This window comes from Oncorhynchus clarkii, chromosome 23 (assembly GCF_045791955.1).
Source record: "Oncorhynchus clarkii lewisi isolate Uvic-CL-2024 chromosome 23, UVic_Ocla_1.0, whole genome shotgun sequence".
NCBI lineage: Eukaryota > Metazoa > Chordata > Actinopteri > Salmoniformes > Salmonidae > Oncorhynchus > Oncorhynchus clarkii.
The window spans coordinates 1795489-1820147 of NC_092169.1; the positions used below are offsets into that span (position 1 = coordinate 1795489).

The 24659-nt window shown below is 42.7% G+C and overlaps 1 pseudogene; it reads left to right on the forward strand.

The window, feature by feature from the left end:
• Positions 1 to 12489: 12489 nt before the first annotated feature.
• The window catches only part of LOC139381967 (leucine-rich repeat flightless-interacting protein 2-like), a 31784-nt pseudogene continuing 19614 nt past the window's right edge, over positions 12490 to 24659 (forward strand).

Sequence of the window (24659 nt, forward strand, 5' to 3'; positions counted from 1 at the left end):
TCCTTTGTCAGAACATGAGAACGAACATATGAAAGCTGGTGGTTCCTTTTAACATGAGTCTTCAATATTCCCAGGTAAGAAGTTTCAGGTTGTAGTTATTATAGGAATTATAGGACTATTTCTCTCTCTACCATTTGTATTTCATTAACCTTTAATTATTGGATGTTCTTATAGGCACTTTAGTATTGCCAGTGTAACAGTATAGCTTCTGTCCCTCTCCTCGCTCCTACCTGGGCTCGAACCAGGAACACAATGACAGCCACCCTCGAAGCAGCGTTACCCATGCAGAGCAAGAGAACAACCACTCCAAGTCTCAGAGCGAGTGACGTTTGAAATGCTATTAGCGTGCACCCAGCTAACTAGCTAGCCATTTCACATCGGTTACACCAGCCTAATCTCGGGAGTTGATAGGCTTGAAGTCATAAACAGCTGCTGGCAAATGCATGAAAGTGCTGTTTGAATGAATGCTTACGAGCCTGCTGGTGCCTACCATTGCTCAGTCAGACTGCTCTATCAAATCATAGACTTAGTTATAACATGATAACACACAGAAATGGGGCGGCAGGGTAGCCTAGTGGTTAGAGCGTTGGACTAGTAACCGGAAGGTTGCAAGCTCAAACCCCCGAGCTGACCAGGTACAAATCTGTCGTTCTGCCCCTGAACAGGCAGTTAACCCACTGTTCCTAGGCCGTCATTGAAAATAAGAATTTGTTCTTAACTGACTTCCCTAGTTAAATAAAGGTAAAAAAAAAAAGAAATACGAGCCTTAGGTCATTAATATGGTCGAATCCGGAAACTATCATCTCGAAAACAAGACGTTTATTCTTTCAGTGAAATATCTAACGGGTGGCATCCATAAGTCTAAATATTCCTGTTACATTGCACAACCTTCAATGGTATGTCATAATTACGTAAAATGCTGGCAAATTAGGCGGCCCAAACTGTTGCATATACACTGACTCTGCGTGCAATGAACGCAAGAAAAGTGACACAATTTCACCTGGTTAATATTGCCTGCTAACCTGGATTTATTTTAGCTAAATATGCAGGTTTAAAAATATATACTTCTGTGTATTGATGTTTATGGTTAGGTACACATTGGAGCAACGATACGCACCGCATCAATTATATGCAACGCAGGACACCCTAGATAAACTAGTAATATCATCAACCATGTGTAATTAACTAGTGATTATGATTGATTGTTTTTTATAAGATAAGTTTAATGCTAGCTAGGAACTTACCTTGGCTTACTGCATTCACGTAACAGGCAGTCTCCTCGTGAAGTGCAATGAGAGGCAGGTGGTTAGAGCGTTGGACTAGTTAACTGTAAGTTTGCAAGATTGAATCCCCCGAGCTGACAAGGGAAACATCTGTCGTTCTGCCCCTGAACGAGGCAGTTAACCCACCGTTCCTAGGCCATCATTGAAAATATGAATGTGTTCTTAACTGACTTGCCTTGTTAAATAAAGATTAAATAAAGGTGTAAAAAAATATATAAATAAATACATTTCAAAAATATATATTAAAAAAATATATTTTAAAAAATCGGCAAATCAGAGCCCAAAAATACAGATTTACGATTGTTATGAAAACTTGAAATCGGCCCTAATTAATCGGCCATTCCGATTAATCGGTCGACCTCTAGTGCAAAGGAGCAAAATAAATAAATTAAATACTGTAGGAGGAGAGGTAGTTGTTTGGGCTAAATTATAGATGGGCTATGTACAGGTGCAGTAATCTGTGAGTTTAAAGCTAGTGAGGGAGATAAGTGTTTCCAGTTTCAGAGTAGTAGTTCGTTCCAGTCATTGGCAGCAGAGAACTAGAAGGAGAGGCGGCCAAAGGAAGAACTGGTTTTGGGGGTGACCAGAGAGATATACCTACTGGAGCGAGTGCTACAGGTGGGTGCTGCTATGGTGACGAGCGAGCTGAGATAAGGGGGGACTTTAACTAGCAGGGTCTTGTAGATGACCTGGAAAAGTATGGCGAAAAGTATGAAGCGAGGCCAGCCAACGAGAGCGTACAGGTCTCAGTGGTGGGTAGTATATGGGGCTTTGGTGACAAAACAGATGGCACTGTGATAGCCTGCATCCAATTTATTGAGTAGGGTATTGGAGGCTATTTTGTAAATGACATCGCCGAAGTCAAGGATTGGTAGGATGGTCAGTTTTACAAGGGTATGTTTGGCAGCATGAGTGAAGGAAGCTTTGTTGCGAAATAGGAAGCCAATTCTAGATTTACCATTGGATTGGAGATGTTTGATGTGAGTCTGGAAGGAGAGTTTACAGTCTAACCAGACACCTAGGTATTTGTATTTGTCCGCATATTCTAAGTCAGAACTGTCCAGACTAGTGATGTTGGACAGGCGGGCAGGTGCAGGCAGCGATCGTTTGAAGAGCATGCATTTAGTTTTACTTGTATTCAAGGGCAATTGGAGGCCACGGAAGGAGAGTTGTATGGCATTGAAGCTCGCCTGGAAGGTTGTTAACAGTGTCCAAAGAAGGGCCAGAAGTTTACAGAATGGTGTCATCTGCGTAGAGGTGGATAAGAGACTCACCAGCAGCAAGAGTGACATCATTGATGTATACAGAGAAGAGAGTCAGTCCAAGAATTGAACCCTGTGGCACCCCCATAGAGACTGCCAGAGGCCCGGACAACAGACCAAGGCTGTCGAGTCTGCCGATGAGGATGTGGTGATTGGCAGAGTCGAAAGCCTTGGCCAGGTCAATATACGGCTGCACAGTATTATTTCTTATTGATGGCGGTTAAGATATCGTTTAGGACCTTGAGCGTGGCTGAGGTGCACCCATGACCAGCTCTGAAACCAGATTGCATAGCGGAGAAGGTATGGTGGGGTTCGAAATGGTAATATGTTTGTTCACTTGGCTTTCGAAGACCTTAGAAAGGCAGGGTAGGATAGATATGTCTGTAGCAGTTTGGGTCAAGAGTGTCCCCCCCCCTTTGAAGAGGGGGATGACCGCAGCTGCTTTCCAATCTTTGGGAATCTCAGACGACACGAAAGAGAGGTTGAACAGGCTAGTAAAATAGGGGTGGCAACAATTTCGGGCAGATCATTTTAGAAAGAAAGGGTCCAGATCGTCTAGCCCGGCTGATTTGTAAGGGTCCAGATTTTGCAACACTTTCAGAACATCAGCTGACTGGATTTGGGAGAAGGAGAAATGGGGAAGGCTTGGGCGAGTTGCTGTGGGGGGTGCAGTGCTGTTGACCGGGGTAGGGGTAGCCAGGTGGAAAGCATGGCCAGCTGTAGAAAAATGCTTCTTGAAATTCTCAATTATAATGGATTTATCGGTGGCGACAGTGTTTCCTATCTTCAGTGCATTGGGCAGCTGGGAGGAGGTGTTCTTATTCTCCATGGACTTTAGTGTCCCAGAACTTTTTTGAGTTTGTGTTGCAGGAAGCAAATTTCTGCTCTAACTGCCTGTGTATATTGGTTTCTAGCTTCCCTGAAAAGTTGCATATCACGGGGGCTGTTCGATGCTAATGCAGAACGCCATAGGATGTTTTTATGTTGGTTAACTCTTGCAGCTCCCCCCTACTTTGTGCAATTTCTGCCTGAAGACATACCCAAATCTAACAGCCTTTTAGCTCAGGCACAGAACCAAGGATATGCATATTCTTGGTACCAGTTGAAAGAAAACACTGAAGTTTGTGTAAATGTGAATTGAATGTAGGAGAATAACACACAATAGATCTGATTTTAGATAAAACAATGAAAAAAAACATGTTTTTTATTATCATCTTTAAAATACACAATATAAAACAAACATTCAGATATGATGATGGGGACAATTTCAGTTAAAAACATAAGAGGGCAACAGTACTTGTGCAAAGTTTCAGAATGATAACTTCCAAAATGAGTGTGCTACATGACATTTATCATGAAGTCACCCAGGTGTCCCACACAATTTGCCCAAATGTACCCAAGTGGCCAAATTGGTGAAGGTATACATTTTGAAACAAATAACTATATGCAAAATTCCAAAATGGTATTCTAACACACACCCCCCAAAAAAATGTAGAAAAAAAAAATATATATACATTTACAAAATAACATGGGTAACTATTTACACACTTTCAATATTTGGATGACCCCCAGTCCTCTATCAAATCAAATCTATTTATATAGCCCCAGCCTAAAACCCCAAACGGCAAGCAATGCAGGTGTAGAAGCACGGTGGCTAGGAAAAACTCCCTAGAGAGGCAAAAACCTAGGAAGAAACCTAGAGAGGAACCAGGCTATTGAGGGGTGGCCAGTCCTCTTCTGGCTGTGCTGGGTGGAGATCACAGTGGTTGTAGAGGGTGCAACAGGACAGCACCTCAAGACTAAAAATGAATAGTTTAGGGTTCCATAGCCACAGGCAGAACAGTTGAAACTGGAACAGCGGCAAGGCCAGGTGGACTGGGGACAGCAAGGAGTCATCATGCCAGGTAGTCCTGACATATGGTCCTAGGGCTCAGGTCCTCTTCCGAGAGAGAAAGAGAGAATTAGAGAGAGCATACGTAAATTCACACAAGACACCGGATAAGACTCCCATTCGGAGTCAGTGCCACTGTGAAAGAAAATGTTCAGTTAGAATAGTTTCACATATGAGCCCTGTATCAACAGGTATAATAAACAGATATATATAGAGAGTTGAAGGTTGAATATATTATTATTACCTGCTACATCTACTGTCTCTTTTATATTATGACATTTCAGCTAGATCTACTGTCTCTTACATTATGACAGACCAGCTAGATCTACTGTCTTTATTATATTACAACAGACCAGCTGTATCTACTGTCTCCATTTCACTTTGGCCATTGATGTGGTCCTGCCCTCTCCTCAACAGCCTCAAATAGGCTATTTCATGTGGGTTGGGGTGGGGCGGCAGACACACGCATCTCACATTTCATGACATTAAATTGTTATATATTTCTTCTAAAATAAAATAAAAATCACAAATAATATTTTATATTATTAATTTCAAACAAGGGCATTGGCATGATAACTTACCTGTCCAAAACGATGTCCTCTCCCGTTCAAAAAATATTCCTCCACAATCGCTAAATGAAGCGTCCTACAACAATCTCTGTCTCACCTTCCCAATCAATTTATTCTAAAGTTGTGTGTACATCTGTATATCTAGACTTAGATTTAGCTTTCCCTGACTTAGTCGCCATAATGATTGATATATAAACGGCTGAATCTGCGCATTCACCAAACAATGCAGTGCGTAATATGCGTAGCTTCTTCCGGTATGAAAATTCAATAGCGCATGACTCTCTTTACGGTGGAGCTTACTACATGGGTTGGTCTTGCAACACATAAACATGGCGTATTGCCGTTTAGCTCAGCTCATTGGCTATCTGTACAGCTAGATTTCAAGACGATCAGTGGTCATTGGGTTAAAAGACAGTCAATCAACGAAACAGCGGGCAAATCATTGGTGCACAATGATGTCATTACTTGTCGTCTTCAAATCGGTTTCTTTCAGTCAATACGTCCTGCGAAATGGCCCATGAGGTTTGATTGTGTTACAAACAAACCAGTTGTTTGCAATGAAACCAAACATGACTGGAAAAGTCACGTTCTGTGTGGGTGATTTACCTGGAATGTGTCGTCGAAAATGGAATGAGACGGAATTCACTATACAAGCGGTTCACTAAATGTTTCGTGTTAGGCTATAAAAACAGATTTTATCAAACAAAAGATCATTCATTGTGTAACAATGAGCATTGGAATTGCAAACAGACGAAGATCGTCAAAGGTAAACGATTTATTTTAATGCAGTTTGTGATTATTAACCCTGTGCTGGTTAAATTATTATTTTTTTTATGGGGCTCTATGCTCAGATAATCGCATCGCATTCTTTCGCAGTAAATCCTTTTTTAAATCTGACAACGCAGTTGGATTAGCAAGATTCTATGCTTTCGATACATGTGAGACACTTGTATTTTCATGAATGTTTAATATGACTATATATGTAGCGATCGCCGTATGTTGTGGAATTTCAGCCCGCTAGCGGGTTCCGTGCGCAGAGAGGTTAAGGGCAGTCAGGTCTGGAGAGAACCAAGGGCTATATCTGTTCCTGGTTCTACATTTCTTGAATGGGGCATGCTTATTTAAGATGGTGAGGAAGGCATTTAAAAAAAATAACCAGGCATCCTCTACTGACGGGATGAGATCAATATCTTTCCAGGATACCCCGGCCAGGTCGATTAGAAAGGCCTGCTCCCTGAAGTGTTTCAGGGAGCGTTTGACAGTGATGAGTGGAGGTCATTTGACCGCTGACCCATTACGGATGCAGGCAATGAGGCAGTGATCGCTGAGATCTTGGTTGAAAACAGCAGAGGTGTATTTAGAGGGCAAGATGGTTAGGATGATATCTATGAGGGTGCCCGTGTTTATGGCTTTGGGGTGGTACCTGGTAGGTTCATTGATAATTTGTGTGAGATTGAGGGCATCAAGCTTAGATTGTAGGATTGCTGGGGTGTTAAGCATGTTCCAGTTTAGGTCGCCTAGCAGCACGAGCTCTGAAGATAGATGGGGGGCAATCAGTTCACATATGGTGTCCAGAGCACAACTGGGGGCAGAGGGTGGTCTATAGCAGGCGGCAACGGTGAGAGACTTGTTTTTAGAGAGGTGGATTTTTAAAGTAGAAGTTCAAATTGTTTGGGTACAGACCTGGATAGTAGGACAGAACTCTGCAGGCTATCTTTGCAGTAGATTGCAACACCGCCCCTTTCGCCGTTCTATCTTGTCTGAAAGTGTTGTAGTTAGGGATGAACATTTCTTCCTAAGCCAGGATTCAGACACTGCTAGAACATCCAGGTTGACAGTGTGCTAAAGCAGTGAATATAACAAACATAGGGAGGAGGCTTCTAATGTTAACATGCATGAAACCAAGGCTATTACGGTTACAGAAGTCATCAAAAGAGAGCGCCTGTGGAGTAGGAGTGGAGCTAGGCACTGCAGGGCCTGGATTCACCTCTACATCACTAGAGGAACAGAGGACTAGGATAAGGGTACGGCTAAAAGCTATGAGAATTGGTCGTCTAGAACGTCTGGAACGGAGAGTAAAGGGAGGTTTCTTATGCCGATAAAATAGCTTCAAGGTATAATGTACAGACAAAGGTATGGTAGGATGTGAATACAGTGGAGATAAACCTAGGTATTGAGTGATGATGAGAGAGATATTGGATACCATTCATAACCACTCAGGACTGTTAGCCTACCTTGTAATTGTGCCTGTAGGGGTCCTTTGTCAACATGATCTCCCATAGGACTTGTACTTGAAATTGTGGCTGATCAGGATTTTCAGCCCCTGCCACTCATCCTGGATTGCAGCCATGTTGCACTCCGATCTGCAGGATTGAACAGAGCAAGTGAGTTTGCAAATATGCAAACATAATTGTCTCATATGGCAATGCAGTGTGAAATAAATTCTTACCTCTCTAGGGCTCCTTGAAATGCCTCATCAGGTCTGCCACACCATCATCGCCAAAGGTGAGAAGGCTGGCCTGGTCTTCTGGCCATGTGTCAGGGTTTAGCACTTTGAAAGATTCCACTGGGGTCTGGACACGCTCATCCTTCAGCAAACCACCAATCCTGGCTTTGAGATCATCCACGCCGATGTTATAGCCGGCTCCATGTGCTGCTTCAGTTGGGGATTGGTGAGGTCCATGAAGCCTTTCAGATTCCCCTTCAGTGTTATTCCCTCTAACAGAAATAACACACACACACCAACACAATGAAATGTCTGGACATTTGTCTGTCTCCCATAAAACATGTTTTAAAGACTACTCCACTGCATTTTTCTCCTTATCCTCAAATCATTCTATTGGGCAAAGTACATTGATTCTCACACTGAGAATCTGTCTTAATCATCAATTTCTCTTACATCCTAACAAGCTCTCATCCTAACACACCTGGAATCTCCTCATCACCCTGCTGTTGAGCAAGCATGGTCTGGATCTTCTCCAGCATGCCTCCTGCCTTTGCCCTAAGCTTTAGTGCTTCCAGTCTGGTAGTGACCCTAGACCGAATAATTTTGAACAGTGCACCCACCTCTCATGATGTGGCATGGGGGAGGATCAGGTCATTCCTTTGCAGGGTGAGGCTAAGTGAGGATAGCTCCTCAAACATGTCTGAGAGAAAATGGCAGAATACACGAGTGCATTCTCCATTTCCCACTTTATCTGTTAAATAGTGAGTAAATAAACTGTCACCTATCAATTACTTGATTCTGAAAGTTCATTTGAGTCTTGAACCTATTTTTTTTCAACTAGTGTGGTATTACATTTCCTGTGTAAAACTGAACTTCTTTGCCCGCCCTTGAACTTCCGCTGTTGTTGATACTACTGCCAGGTCCTGCAGAACAACGGAGTACTGGCCTTCGTCGGCAAGGTCCTTGTCTTGTCCATGCTGCAGGAACACTGAGGGCTCTGTGGACATGGAGGATCCAGGATCCACACCAAGCTCTTGCCCGAGAACATAGAGCTCTCATTTGGATCTTCCTCTGAAGTGATACATCTTCCATATCAGATTCAGAAGGTTGTACACGACAGACACCTTTGGCTCCTTCTTCTGAATGGTCAGTATTGCCAGCTCTAGCCTGTGAAAGTCAGAACAGAATCTTCGAAACAATTTACTGTCTCCTTCCCCCCGTCTCTTGTGCCAACAGAAAACAATAATTCTGTGGTATTTACCATTCCAGCACTTAGCACATGCACACAGACACATCACAGACACACAGTATTGTTTAACATTCTCTGCAGGCAAATAATGTATTAGTTACAAACCTATGTGGCATACAGTGGATTGGGATTATATGCCCCCCTGCCTCTCTCACTCCCCCACTTGGTCCATGTTCACGGAAGCACCATCTGCCCCGAAGGAGATGCACTTCTTCATCCATGACCCTCCATCCTCCTCTTGACAAACTGCAGCCTTGGTGGCATCCAAAACACCTTGAATGACAACACAAAAAAAGGATTATACAAAAGTATTTCTGACAAACTAAATTCTATCTCCATTACAAATAATGATTAAACTTGACACAAGAATAAAGCCTACAAAGAGAAACAATTTACCAATGGCATGAGAGTGCTCAAGTGTCTGATATTTGACCAGGAAATTGACTGGCTTCTCATCCTCCAACAAGCACACGTAGAAAATCTTGCATTTGGTGTTGGATATATCAGTGTCTATTAGAACGGCAAGGTGCTTTGCTGACAGGCTTTCTCTCACATGGAACCCAAACCGGCTGCGCGCGTGCGCTATCGTGCATACATTTATTTTGCCCCCTCACACCAAACGCGATCACGACACGCAGGTTAGAATATCAAAACAAACTCTGAACCAATGACATTAATTTGGGGACAGGTCGAAAATCATTAAACATGTATGGCATTTTAGCTAGTTAGCTTGCACTTGCTAGCTAACGTTAATTTGTCCTATTTAGCTAGCTTGCTGTTGCTAGCTAATTTTACCTGGGATATAAACATTGAGTTGTTATTTTACCTGATATGCACAAGGACCTCTACTCCGACAATTAATTGACACATAAAACGGCCAACCGAATCGTTTCTAGTCATCTCTCCTCCTTCCAGGCTTTTTCATCGTTTAACTTATATGGTGATCTCATCTAAACTTTCATTGTATTACCGGCAAATCAGTTCGTCTTTCAGTCACCCACATGGGTATAACCAATGAGGAGTTGGCACGTGGGTACCTGCTTCTATAAACCAACGAGGAGATGGGAGAGGCAGGTCTTTCAGCGCGATCTGCGTCAGAAATAGGAATGAGTTCTATTTTAGCCCTTGGTGTCGCAGACGCTCGTTGGCGCGCAATAATTGAATAACATGGATTTCTAAATTGAATTTGCGACGCTCGCGTACGCGACGTGTCGGGTTTGGTCAGCATGTCAACAATTTGACCGATCATCTTCGCACATTTTACCTGTCGTATGTGGGATTAATGTCAACTCCGTTTTTGTGGTGAAATCTGATAAACGGCCCTGTCATATATACATATATTCATACACATAGCTCATATATTATACAGCGCCAAACTTATCCGCTGGACTCAAGTCATTGCACGTATCCCTGCCCAAACAGGAACGAACACATATACCCAACCATAAACTGCCCCTCTCAGTTTTCTTATCTCACGACCCCAGGACACACACAGACATTCCATCGCACGAACACACACACCCAGCCATAAAACTGCCCCTCTCAGTTCCCCCTACCTCACGATCCCCTGACACACAAATACCTTCTTGCATAAACACACACACTTCATCCCCCCTCTACTGGTCGGGTGCCCAGAGCAGAAGACTCTGCTGTGCACCAATGGGGCTCCTGCTCTGGCTAGAGCAGGTCCGCCTCCAACCCTTCGGGACCATTCAGAAGGCGACACGACAAGACTCTACCTACATTATTCTATGTATAAAAACTGCTGTAACCTTTGTCTAAGCCCCTTTTTCAGCTGTCTCCTTCCGAGTCAAATGAATAGGTCCGTGCACGTTAAACTGCAGGACAAGATATCTTTTGACTCAATAAACTGCCTTTTTGTTACAACTGAAATCCACTCTGTCCAGCGTCCATGATTTGGTCTCACTCTCCTGTAAGTTAATCATCAACAAAACTTGGTAGCAGAGGATGGTTTCCAACATCTGAATTCGATCTAGGACAAGTTGATGTGAGAGGAGACAAATCATTGGGTGCAAACCAAATGGAAAAGTGACCTCTCGCTAGGAGACTTCGGCCATTCAACTTGCCTCAGGAAACTGATCAGAGCGCTCGACATAAAAGGTAAGCAGAGCCTGTTAAATCAAAATCTGCATATTGTATCTTAGCCTACAACCAAATTTTGATCAGTAGTACTGAGGGTGAGTATGAATCGTTGCTAAAATTGCTACTAAACTGTTGAAGGCATAGGTCAGAAGATATCTTGTGCATAATATAACTTTTTATGATTTGTTAAGGTGTTGACCAAATGAATAATTGATGAGCTGAAATCTGCATAGAAAACTGTCCTGTTGATCAGGTTGTCTATGAAGTGAAGCTGAATAATTGATTAACTGAATCTGCATGTAAAATGTCCTATTGATATGTTGTGTATTATCGAATAGGTCTTGTGGAGGTGTGGTTATAGTTAATTGTTAGATGAACCGAATCTGCATGTAAAATGTCCTATTGATACGTTGTATATTATCGAATAGGTCTTGTGGAGGTGTGGTTAGATTGACTGAATCTGCATGTAAAAGATCCTATTAAATAAGTTGTAAACTGTTTAATTGGTTATGTTAGAGGTGTAGTCGAATAGATATAGTACATGTAAATTTGGCGTTCCACAAGACAGAGATCGGGAATGATGTGACCATTGCACATCAAACTATAATTAATATAACTAGATTTGACATTCCGCAATTTTGTTGTGCCCAATTCAGAGAAAACATTTGTTGGGGAATGATTGCCATACTGTGAATAGATAAACGGTGTAATATTGACGGACACTGAGCTGAATACTGTTCTTACCAGTCGCCGAGCTGTGAGTTAACCCAGCCGCCGTGCTGAATGCTGACTGGTTGCTATTTCCCCTCTTTCTGCTGTCGGTATTCCCCAGGAGATAGAATTATTCTGACAATTGTTATAGAACCGCTTGAATTCACTAATATATTGTTCCAAAAGGAAATCACCGAATCATTTCTAGAAAATACCTAAATAAATCGCTGAACAAATTCAAATAAAATACCGGAGAAACACACACGTGGTTGGGCGTCACATACTGATAACCCCCTTTGTATGCGAGGGTGGGGGTGGAAGAGATAAGTCTGTGCCGACACCGCGAATACATCTCTGGTTTCGACCAGGGACGGGCTAAGCATACAACGATAGAAATAAACACCACATAGTAAGGATGGAATATACCTAAATAACGCGTTATACACATTATCAGACGAACTAGATAAAATGTCTGCAGCCACCACGCCCAAACTCAAATTCAATGATTTTTTTGATCATAGCATGATGGATATAGCTGGAGCGAAAGAACAGTATAACAAAATAAAGTCAGTATGGGAGGAAATAAAATTAAAATGGACCCAGGCAGGTTACCTTAGCGGAGGCCCTCCTGTTGAGGAGCCATACTCAAAGGGACAAAATCACCGGAGCCCGTCACACAACCCATTCCACGGTAACAACCCATTCCTGCCCAGGGCACCTCCCGCAATACAGGCTCCAGTTCTGAGAGTACGACAAGGGGAGCTAAAAGGGGAAATGACACTGGGGATAACGGGTGGCCATATTGTATGTGAACAGCTCGAAACCGGGACTCCAGGCGCAGGAGGCCTCCCCCAGGAACGGAGACCGCAATGCTCCTCTGTGAACTCTCTCACCTCTGAAACCACTGAACACCTACTCACAGGATTGGATTCTAACCACTTCCATCAGACGGAAAGGGAGGACAGTCATAAGAGCATGGATACCGAAAACGAAGAAGAAATGGACATGGTGCTCACCCCAGCTCCAAGGGGAGGTCCAAACGTGACTAAGATGCAGGAGCTGCTGCAATCATCAATAGCTCGAGCTAAGGAACTCAGGGAGCTTATGGCTAACCACGATAACAACAGAGAGGGAGCCTACCGTGTGGAAGGCATAATGAGAGGAACAGTAACCGAAGTGAGCGAATCAATGGGGTCCGAAACACTCCGTCGGTCCTCCAGAATCGCTGATAGAAGAGAGCGAGAGCTGGAGATGACAGGACAGTACCCCCTGAGACCGACACCCGGTGACGCACACGTTTTGGAGTACCAGCCCTGGAAAATGACCGATTTAACAACCCTGATGGAACAGATGCCCAGCCTACATGGAGGAGCCTCCGCATGGCTACACCAGCTGCAGACTCTGACCTCCGGTCTTGATCTCTGCCTAGGAGACATGAAAGCACTACTAGCCAGAGCCACCAACCATGGGACCATGAACGGCAGCATGACAGCAGCCGACCTCAGAGACCAGCCACCCACCCTGCCCCTAGATCGTTTCAGGACCATTTTATGGGATGAACTGCGCAGATCTTACCCTACTGAAGGGAACTATGCCACTCTGTCCTCCTTCTATCAGGACGTGGAGGAGCACCAGGGAGAGGAAGAGGAGGACCCCCACCTCTACACTACAGCCCACCAGAACCTAGCTATATGCAGCAGGAACAGCCGGAATACAACCACCCAGGATCCAGCCACATGCAGCAACAGCAGGATATGGCAGGGAACGCTATGCCCTGGCAATGAAGATGTCCCCCACCCGCTGCAGGAGAAGGGAGCCAACTTACGAAGAAAAAAAATATATATATATATATATTTTTTTTTTTTATTTTTTTTTTTACCCCATACCAATGAACCTCCTCGCACCCGGATCATCAACAGGTTTTGCACAACTGACAACAGATCTATCTGCGGTTGGATGTTTCTGTAAAAGACGAATTCACCTCATCCGTCCTTTTCCAGAAACAAGAGGGGGAGGAAGCAGAAAGGAAGCAGAACAAAGAACAAAGGACTGGTGAAACTAAAGACCCTTCAAAAGGTCTCGCACATCTGGTGGCACCCTCAAATTAAAGTAATGACTGACTTATTTTGCGACGTAATGACTGACTTATTTTGTGACAAATGCAGCATCTGTGGCAGACACAACCCGAAGAAACCATATCAAACATACCTAATGCATATTTTCAGGACAGTAGCATAAAACGCTATCTCTTAGTTATGGTAGATAGGTGTCCAAATGGGTTGAGGCAAGACCAACAGCAAAAGAGGATGCCAAGTCAGTCATTAAGTGGCTACAAACCTAACTAATACCCAGGTATATTGACAGTGGCTCACATTTCAGTAACAAACACCTAAGACAGGTGGAAGAAAGATTTGGCATAACACACAGATTCGGTTCTGTGTACCATTCCCGGTCCCGAGATCTGGTGGAACGTCAAACCAAAAGTTGAAAGTTAAGATGGCTAAAGTGTGTGCAGGCTCGAAGTTGACATGGGTTGAAGTCCTGCCTCTGGCATTGATGGCCATGAGAGCCTCACCAGGAGCAGGCACCCATCTCTCTCCACATGAGAAAATGACTGGAAGAGTCATGCCTGGTCCACCAAGGGAGGGAGGTCATATGCCCGCTCTTGATGTACAACAAATTGTAATGTCTGATTATGTGAAAAAATTGACGCTACTCTCTGCAGCACTCTCTACCCAGGTTCGCAAGGTCCAAGAGGGGGAGCTGCCGGGAGACACGCCACCACTGAAGGTAAAAGTTGGAGACTGGGTGAGGGTTAAAGTCCACAAGAGAAAGTGGCTGGAACCCAGGTGGACTGGACCGTACGAAGTGAAGGAGGTTACTTCACACTCAGTCCAGGTCAAAGGTAAATCAGGCGCACCTTGGCACCACCTTACACATTGCACCCCAGCCCCAACTCCTTCCAGAACACTGACTGAAGTCTGAGCTGATTTGAGCAGCCTAATTCGATACCAAATTAAGACACTCCTGACTCAGGTGATGGAGTATCAAACTCCATCTCCCTTGACAAAGGAACCTCGCCCAGTTAGAGGGATATTTCTCTCTCCCTGGGCAAGGCTAGGAATATCTGGGCCTTTCTTTGTGATATTCCTACTGATATTTGGGGTGTCCCTGGGCACTTTCACATGGTTAATAGAACAACTATCACACCCTACCACATCACGTACACTTACCCAGTCCCCTATCCCTGATACCGTCCCTAACATCACTCACTCCAATCACTCCCGTCCCAAACGCAGAATTACACATACAGACCAACAATGCACTCCATACAAGGTTAGAAGCACCACCTTATTGCCTAGTTTCGCTGCATAATAGAGGGGGTTTTTGTTTTCGTTATATCCTCCTTCTCGTTTCTGCTATAGTTTTCACGTCTTAAAAGATGTGAAGAGGGGGATTTGTCATATATACATATATTCATACACATAGCTCATATATTATACAGCGCCAAACTTATCCGCTGGACTCAAGTCATTGCACGTATCCCTGCCCAAACAGGAACGAACACATATACCCAACCATAAACTGCCCCTCTCAGTTTTCTTATCTCACGACCCCAGGACACACACAGACATTCCATCGCACGAACACACACACCCAGCCATAAAACTGCCCCTCTCAGTTCCCCCTACCTCACGATCCCCTGACACACAAATACCTTCTTGCATAAACACACACACTTCATCCCCCCTCTACTGGTCGGGTGCCCAGAGCAGAAGGCTCTGCTGTGCACCAATGGGGCTCCTGCTCTGGCTAGAGCAGTTCCGCCTCCAACCCTTCGGGACCATTCAGAAGGCGACACGACAAGACTCTACCTACATTATTCTATGTATAAAAACTGCTGTAACCTTTGTCTAAGCCCCTTTTTCAGCTGTCTCCTTCCGAGTCAAATGAATAGGTCCGTGCACGTTAAACTGCAGGACAAGATATCTTTTGACTCAATAAACTGCCTTTTTGTTACAACTGAAATCCACTCTGTCCAGCGTCCATGATTTGGTCTCACTCTCCTGTGAGTTAATCATCAACAGCCCAAATTTGACTAAAGTTTCTTCCTTCACAATGAATATGCAATGTTTATCTTCAATTTCAGCTGCCTCCTCTTCTCCTCCTCAGACAGCAGCACTTGCCTCCTCAATGCTGCTGACACCGTCTCAACAGGTACAGATCTCTGCAATGGATATGCCGCCGCGAGATGTTCTTTCTTTTCAGATGCGGGTTACTTGACACGAAGGATGAGTCTGTTTCTGCCCTCTACAATATTTCCAGAACATGACGTTGTTTTCGAACTCTAGCCATGGGAACATTTTGAGCCAATTCGCATTGAATCTATATGTTCTCCCTCCACCGGCTACAGTGGAGGTTGAAGTGACAGCGGGGGTCACGGTAGCTTCGCTAACATTGTTCTCAGCATCCCTAACGTTAGGCACCTCAGGTAAACCTTGTGAAAATGCTTTAGTTGATCCTTGCGAATACCCCTCGCCGGATTTCTCTTTCTCCTCGTCTCTTTTTCGCTTAAAATTGAACGGGCTTCATTTTTATATCACGGTAGGTTGTAATCTTTACTCCCACACTGTGCTCGCACATATCTATTTTTAGGGGCAAATGCAAGTGAAATACTCACACTGTAGAGCCCTGTCCTTGCAACATGGGGCCGTGCATTATTATGCTGAAACATGAGGTGATGGTGGTGGATGAATGGCACAACAATGGGCCTCAGGATCTCGTCACAGTATCTCTTTGCATTCAAATTGCCATCGATAAAATGCAGGCGAAGAAACCGGATGTGAAGGTCCTGGGTTGGTGTGGTTACACTTAGTCTGCGGTTGTGAGGCCGATTGGGTGTAATGCCAAATTCTCTAAAACAACGGAGGCTTATGGTAGAGAATTAATTTAACATAAAATTATCTGGCAACAGCTCAGGTGGGCATTCCTAGTCAGCATATAAATTGCACGCTCCCTCAACTTGAGACACCTGTGGTGTTGTGTGGCAGAACTGCACATTTTAGAGTGGCATTTTATTGTCCCCAGCACAAGGTTGCACCTGTGTAATGATCATGCTGTTTAATCAGCTTCTTGATATGCCACACCTGTCAGGTGGATAGATTACCTTGACAAAGTATAAAAGCTTATTAACAGGGAGGTAAAAAAATAAAAAAAATAAAAAGTGCACAATGTGAGAAATTAACTTTTTGTACATATGGAACATTTCTGAGATGTTTTTTATTTCAGCTCATGAAACATTGGACCAACACTTTACATGTTGCATTCATATTTTTGTTCATTTTATTTCCGCACTATGAGGTTGGAATAATATTGTGAAAATGATAATGCCCTTTGTGTAAGAGCTGTTTGAAAAGGCTGCCTTATATTTCTGCCTGTTTTGGTGGGATAGAGTTTTGGCCTGCCTGGTGACATCACCAGGTGGTAAATTAGTTAATAGACCAATAGAAAAGCGTTCCAAACCCCTCTGCCAATAACAGCCACTCCGACCACTCCCAGATGGTCCTAGCAAAATTCTTGTTTGAGTTATTACTCTTTGCTAAGAAGTAGAGGCCTTGTAGTCAGACAAAATTAGTATCGTAACGTATATGGGCAGTTTACTGAATATGATTACGATCTAAATCTATTTTGTAATTATCCATGATTGGGGTGAAAAAATTATATTCTGGTGCCAGCACGCATCTTTCGCATGTCGATCAGTCAAGTGAGGCTCTACGTGGTCTAAATAACTCAACTGGCTAGTTGAAGAGAAGGGCAGGGTGTACCTTGGTCCTGCTGCTCTGATTGGATAGTGAAGCTGTATTTCTCTGTCCACTCCTGTCATAATTTCACCCGATCACTTTTACTTGTTTCAGTCTGATCATTCAGACTGCTGCCTCTTGTTAGCCTGCTACTATGATGAATCAAATGGTAAGGACATTTGCTATCAGTGTGCATAATATCTCAGAAGGGGGGCGAGGGTAAGGAAAAAAAGGAAAAACTCATTCTGATTGGCTGAGCCTGGCCTCCCAGTGGGTGGGCCTGGCTGCCAAGTGGGTGGACCTGTGCACTCCAAGGCACAGGCCTTGCAGTTGAGTGGTCATCATCTCTTAAATCGGGGAACAGGAGGGTACAGTCCATTACAGCAGCACAATCATTGGTTAGGGCAACACAATTCTCCATGAAGTTAAACTCTGACATCTCAGAATTCTGAAATTCTGAAATCACAATCACACACAAATTAATTTGTCATTTTTGCAAATGTAAATGTGTTTGAGCTAGTAATGTATCAATGTTTATCTTCAAAAATGTGCACAACTTTAATTCACCCTCGTCTCGTAATCGAATGGTTTAGACCAGGGGTGTCACGCTCATTCCATGGAGGGCCTAGTGTCTGTTAATTTATTTTTTTTCCTTTCAGTTAAGACTTTGACAACTATGTGACGAATGTGTAAAGCTGTCATCAAGGCAAAAGGTGGCTACTTTAAATAATCTCATATTAAATATATTTGTTTAACAATTTTTTGGATACGACATGATTCCATGTGTGTTATTTCGTAGTTTTGATGTCTTCACTATGATTCTACAATGTAGAAAATAGTACAAAAATAAAATAAAGAAAAACCCATGAATGAGCAGGTGTCCAAACTTTGGACTGGTACTGTATGTTACCCAAAATTGCAGTAGTGTTGAAGTCCGTGTCTTCGTACCTTCTCGTTGAGTTGCAGTTTGAATATGCAGACCTTCGTCCATTACCTGATTTGATGCAGCTTTTTCAATAAAAAGCGTTCTTAAATCATTTATTTTTTAAATCCACTAAATTGTCATTAGCTAGCCATTCTGGTGGATATAACTGGATTCTGGTAGTTAGTTAGCTGCTTGCAACTAAAGTTTGTGAAATTTATTTAAATGTCCTTGCTAACTTGACAAGAAAATAATATATAATCTACCTCCTCCATCTCCTGTAGATTGAATAAACTAATTTGAATTGAATAATATACAAAAAATGCTTAACTATCCAACAATGTCACCATTTCACCAAGCTTCTAAATCACATGCGTAGTACTTGGTTCATTCTCTCACCCTCTAATTGGATGGACAACATATCAGTTCATACGGCAAAAGCTTTGATTGGTTTAGAGGATGTCCTCCGGAACTCGTTATACAGGGTACACAGTGCTCCTTGGGATGTTTAAAGCTTGAGAAATCTTTTTGTATCCAAATCCGGCTTTAAACTTCTTCACAACAGTATCTCGGACCTGCCTGGTGTGTTCCTTGTTCTTCATGATGCTCTCTGCGCATTTAACGGACCTCTGAGACTATCACAGTGCAGGTGCATTTATACGGAGACTTGATTACACACAGGTGGATTGTATTTATCATCATTAGTCATGTAGGTCAACATTGGATCATTCAGAGATCCTCACTGAACTTCTGGAGAGAGTTTGCTGCACTGAAAGTAAAGGGGCTGAATAATTTTGCACGCCCAATTTTTCAGTTTTTGATTTGTTAAAAAAGTTTGAAATATCCAATAAATGTCGTTCCACTTCATGATTGTGTCCCACTTGTTGTTGATTCTTCACAAACAAATACAGTTTTATATCTTTACGTTTGAAGCCTGAAATGTGGCAAAAGGTCGCAAAGTTCAAGGGGGTCGAATACTTTCGCAAGGCACTGTACAATTATCTGAAAGGTCCCTCAGTTGAGCAGTTAATTTCAAACCACAAAGACCAGGGAGGTTTTCCAATGCCTCGCAAAGAAGGACACCTATTGGTAGTTGTGTAAAAAAAAAAAAAAGAGCAGGCATTTGATTATCCTTTTGAGCATGGCAAAGTTATTAATTGCACTTTGGGTAGTGTGTCAATAGACCCAGTCACTACAAAGATACAGGCGTCCTTCCTAACTCAGTTGCCGGTGAGGAAGGAAAGCACTTTAGGTGTTTCCCCATGAGGCCAATGGTGACTTTAAAACAGTTAGAGTTTAATGGCTGTGATGGGAGAAAACTGAGGAAGGATCAACAAGATTGTAGTTACTCCACTATACTAACCTAATTGACAGAGTGAAAAGAAGGAAGCCTTTACAGAATAAAAAATATTACAAATATGCATCCTGTTTGCAACAAGGCACTAAAGTAATACTGAAAAAAATATGGCAAAGCAATTAACTTTTTGACCTGAGTGTTATGTTTGGAAAAAATTACTGAGTACCACTCTCTATATTTTCAAGCATAGTGGTGGCTGCATCGTGTAATGGGTATGCTTGTAATCGTTAAGGATTGTAGTTTTTCAGAATAAAAAATCTACGGTATGGAGCTAAGCACAGGCTAAATCCGAGAGGAAAGCCTGGTTATCTGCTTTTCACCAGACACTGGGAGATTAATTCACCATTCAGCAGGAAACACAAGGCCAAAATATACACTTTCGTTGCTCACCAAGAAGGCAGAGAATGTTCCTGAGTGGCCGAGTTAGAGTTATGACTTAAATCTATGGCAAGACCGGAAAATGGTTGTCCAGCATTGATCAGCAAACAATTTGACAGAATTTAAATATTTTTTTAAAGAATAATGGGCAAATGTTGCACTTTCCTGTTGTGGAAAGCTCTTAGACTTACCCAGAAAGGCTCTCAGCTGTAATCAATGCCAAGGGTGCTTCTACAAAGTATTGACTCAAGGGTGTGAGAACTTATGTAAATGAGATTTCATTTATCAATTTGCAAATATTCTTAACATGTTTTCACTTTGTCATTATGGGGTATATTGTGTGTAGATTGGTAAAAAACAAATATATATATATATATATATAAATTATACATTTTGAATTCAGCCTGTAACATAACAAAATGTAGAATAAGACAAGGGGTATGAATACATTAACATAAAGGGGTGGAACAGGGCTGGAACCACAAACTTCCTTTGTCTAGGCCTACCTGCACTGTCTAGATTTCCTCATTTAATTACTGTTGTCACGTTCTGTTGCATAATTCAACAAGCGTGTCAATAGCAAGATCTAAATGCTTGGCTCTAGATATCACCTATCTATACATACTTTACATTGTGAGATCAGACATCACTATTATCCAAGTTTTCATTTTGGTGTTTGACAGGTCATTAAACATTTCCGCGTTCGTAACTTTAACGGGGAAAAACAACAGGCACCAACAAGAGTAGGAAAGAGTCACTGGAGTAAAATGAAAGCAATCAATCCAGCGAGATATAAGTGACAAGTGGATTTTGCATCCCTCAAACAACAGGAAATAGATGGCTGAAAAAGACAGATCCTCAGGTGGGCGGGGCGTGTGCGTTGCTACTCAGCACCTCATTCAACATGTGGACTTCATGTATGCATGGGAGGATTGTATGTGACATGTTTATTAAACTTCCTATAAAGCTTTCATCCTGTATGTCTGGGCCTACCGTTGGGTAAATTACTGTCTGGAGATGCCAACAGCATAGGTGCTTTGTTTCAAATCTGTCCTTAATTCTTCCTGGTTTCCCCCAATTCACCCCAACCCATGAACCCTTTCTTCCCATCTGCTCCACAGGATTTCTATGATCTGAAGGACCAGATTCAGGATGTAGAGGGGCGGTACATGCAGGGACTTAAAGAGCTGAAGGTAGAGGGACCTGAGCTCACAGTGTGCCTTCTTTTGTCCCCTGGTAGCCTTATGGCATCACTAACCCCACTGTACCTACATCACACCCCCTCTATGGCCCCACTGACTGTAACCGCTAACTGTAACACCAAAAACACTCAGTCTGATGGCATGTTCCCTGCATGATCTTTCCTGCTCAGTTTGAAACGCACTGTTTATGGCATGGATTGAAAGCCTCGTTTGAACTCTAGCAGTGCTTGGGGAGTAAGAACAAGACCATGAATTGTCTTGTCTTTCAACAATCTGTCTGTTGGATGGGTTTCCAGGTTTGTAGTCCTACGCTAAAATCTATGATTAGCTTTCATTCACACAGCTCTGAGGAACTCCTGGTTTATTTTCTGTAGTCACTCTAAAAGCTCACTGTTCTCTGAATCTATTTGTGTTTAAAAGGGTAGTTTACTAACACACCTGATTCCTTGCATGTCCTACACTTTGGTAGAACTGAAACACAATAGCTGAACTCACTCCAGTTTGATATATTTTTGATCTTTGGTCTCAATTTGTTTTATTTGATTTATTTTGTGCTTTGAACCATTCCGCCGAGTGAATCAATGCACTATCTATATCAAGTGGATCTGTTGTATCACTTGTCCATCTCGGGTTTTGTGAAATGGATTACAATGTAAGCCAAGTCCAAGGTGGGCTTCAGAGGGCGCATTGTGATGAAGTTTCAACACCCCATATTTTCAAACACAATCAAACCTGAGTTGGACAACTGATGGAACACTTGAGAAAAGTTGCTTTTCCTCTGTTTTTAGATCTTATAAGATATTACTCATGTTCATACCTTTTTTATGTCTTGATATGAGTATTGTTAATTTAATGTAAGAACTCGAGTCACTTAAATGCGTCATACTGAATTAGTCATTTGAAGGTGAGACTGAAGTAGAGGTTGCATTTAAGACTCGCCAGTGTGCTTCAAACATCCCAAACATGGTTTCCTAGTTGAGAGACTAAATTAATGTACGAATACTTTCTTGCTCCTATTATCAGCATGGTCTAGGGTTGGACGACGTCAACCTTTGTCCTATTGTGATATGCGATGCTACTGGATGAATCCTGATGAAAAATGATGTTGAACGCCTGGGCAGAAGCTAAGGGCAGGCAATGCTAATCTTTTCTGATATTCCTGTCTGGTGGAGGAGTTGAACAGGTTTGTGTCTGTGGTGTGCACATGATGGAGCAGTGACTGTCTGATGAGGATCTGGCTGTCTTACTGTAGTGAGCTAGGTTAGAGGCCTACATCATGGCCTGGATAGAAGCAGCCTGCAGTCTTCAGAACTGGATAATAGTTGCTTTATTTGCCTCATAAAATGGAACAAACTATTTGTGTTTAGAAAAAGGTAGTTTACAGACACACCTGATTCCTGGCATGTCCTACACTTTGGTTGAGCTGAAACAGAGTAGCTGAACTCGCTCCACTTTTGATATATTTTTGTTCTTTGGAATCGAGGGTTCCTTATTTTTTTTAATCAGTGGCTTGAATCATTCCGCCGACTGAATCAATGCACCGTCGATCTCACGAGTGTCCTTTTTATAATAAAAAATTATAATAAATACGTTTAGGCTATAGCCTAATGCCCATGCATGGGAGAGAGAGAAATAATATTGTCTGAATGGACTTTTTGCGCTGCTTTGGTGGAATTCTCCGCTCTGTCTGGCTAACATTCCTCTCTTGCACTCTGTAGGCTATATAGAATATTTATTGAAACAGGCTATAGCAAAAAGAATAGGCAGAGTAATTTGACTGTCACTTGTGTGTTGCCCTGCCGTTTCCTTGCTAGACTGTTTTCTTTACTTCGCAGCTCCAGTCAAGTTCAAATAGGCTAAACCATCGTCGTCTGTCACATCACGATGTTGTCACCATCGATGATGGCTGTCAATCATCGTCGACAGATGATACTATCGCCCAACCCAAGTGTGGTTGTGCAGAGCTGTACTATTATTACTGTAATTACTATAGTAATAATAGTAATTATTGTTCTGTGGTATCTCCCTCATGGTTCATTCTGTAAAGAGGTGTGTGTGTGTGTGTGTGTGTGTGTGTGTGTGTGTGTGTGTGTGTGTGTGTGTGTGTGTGTGTGTGTGTGTGTGTGTGTGTGTGTGTGTGTGTGTGTGTGTGTGTCTGGTAGGAGTCGCTGTCGGAGGTGGAGGAGAAGTATAAGAAAGCCATGGTGTCGAACGCACAGCTGGACAATGACAAAGCCAACCTCATCTACAACGTGGACACACTCAAAGATGTCATCGAGGAGATGGAAGAGCAGATGGCAGAGATGCGTAGGTAAACTGAGGACAAGTCTAAGGTGAAGTGTTACACACTCTCACACACACACAGCATAGTAGATAACCTTTATCATCTACTGTTAACATATGCAGACTCGGACAGAGGTGAGCATATGCAAATTGCAGCCAATCTCCAACCGCTCTATCAACTTGTTCATATACTTGAACTCATTCATGTGTGCAGGTCTTACAATCAGCCAGGTACAACTGCACCATTGTCTGTCTGACCATGAGATCCACTGCTCTTTGCTGACAATGGGTGTAGCTATATAATTCCAGAGGAAACAAGGCCAAATCTAAATGCTCCCTAATCCAATTACCTGGCTAGACAAAAATGCTATAAGTGTAAACGTCAATGGAATCTTGCTCACTGCCCATGACTGCACTCTTATTTTGGGGGTGGTTTTGTGATTTTTAACTTGTGTAATGAAGAATGGTTGCACTTTCTGATTGATTGTGACTCTTACAACGGCCCTCTCTCATTCCAGGAACTAGAAAGACAAAAGCACACATGCACAGTCCTGCAGCACAAACAAGCAGATTTAAAGGAGGGAATCCGCCGAAGAGATGAGCACATTAAGGTATGGCTGCACTAAGAAAACCAACATTTGGTGACCATCATTTCACACCTACACCTCTTTATACACTTCCATTCTTTAAAGTCCTGTAGTCTGTGTACTGCAGCAGCTTGAAGTTCCATAGTGTGAGACTACACTTCTCCCTCTCATAGTCTCACACTCATCCCAGTGTATCCTCTCCTGTTTCATTGTTTTCTCTGTCTGATCTTTGTCACTTTTCTTTGCCTCGTCTCTCTATACTGAAATTATCTCTACTCCAGATCATTTTCTGGCCACCTGTCTTTTTTTTCTGGTCCCTTACTTGTCATCACTTTATCACTCAATTTCTATTCAAGGCTATCTACATTTGTTTCATCCTGTCATTTCTCTTTCCATCCTTTTCATCTATTTTATTCTGTTTTTCATTCTATTTGACCCGGTCTCTCTCTCTCTCTCTGTACGCAATACCACTAAAGGAGAACCAGCGAATCCAGGCTAAGTTTGAGACCCTCACCAGAGAGGTGTTTGCCCTGTAGGAAACGATAAACTGGAAGGACAAAAACATTGGGGTAGGAGGTCACGCTTGGGGGGACTCTGAAGGATTGTGAGAGGCAA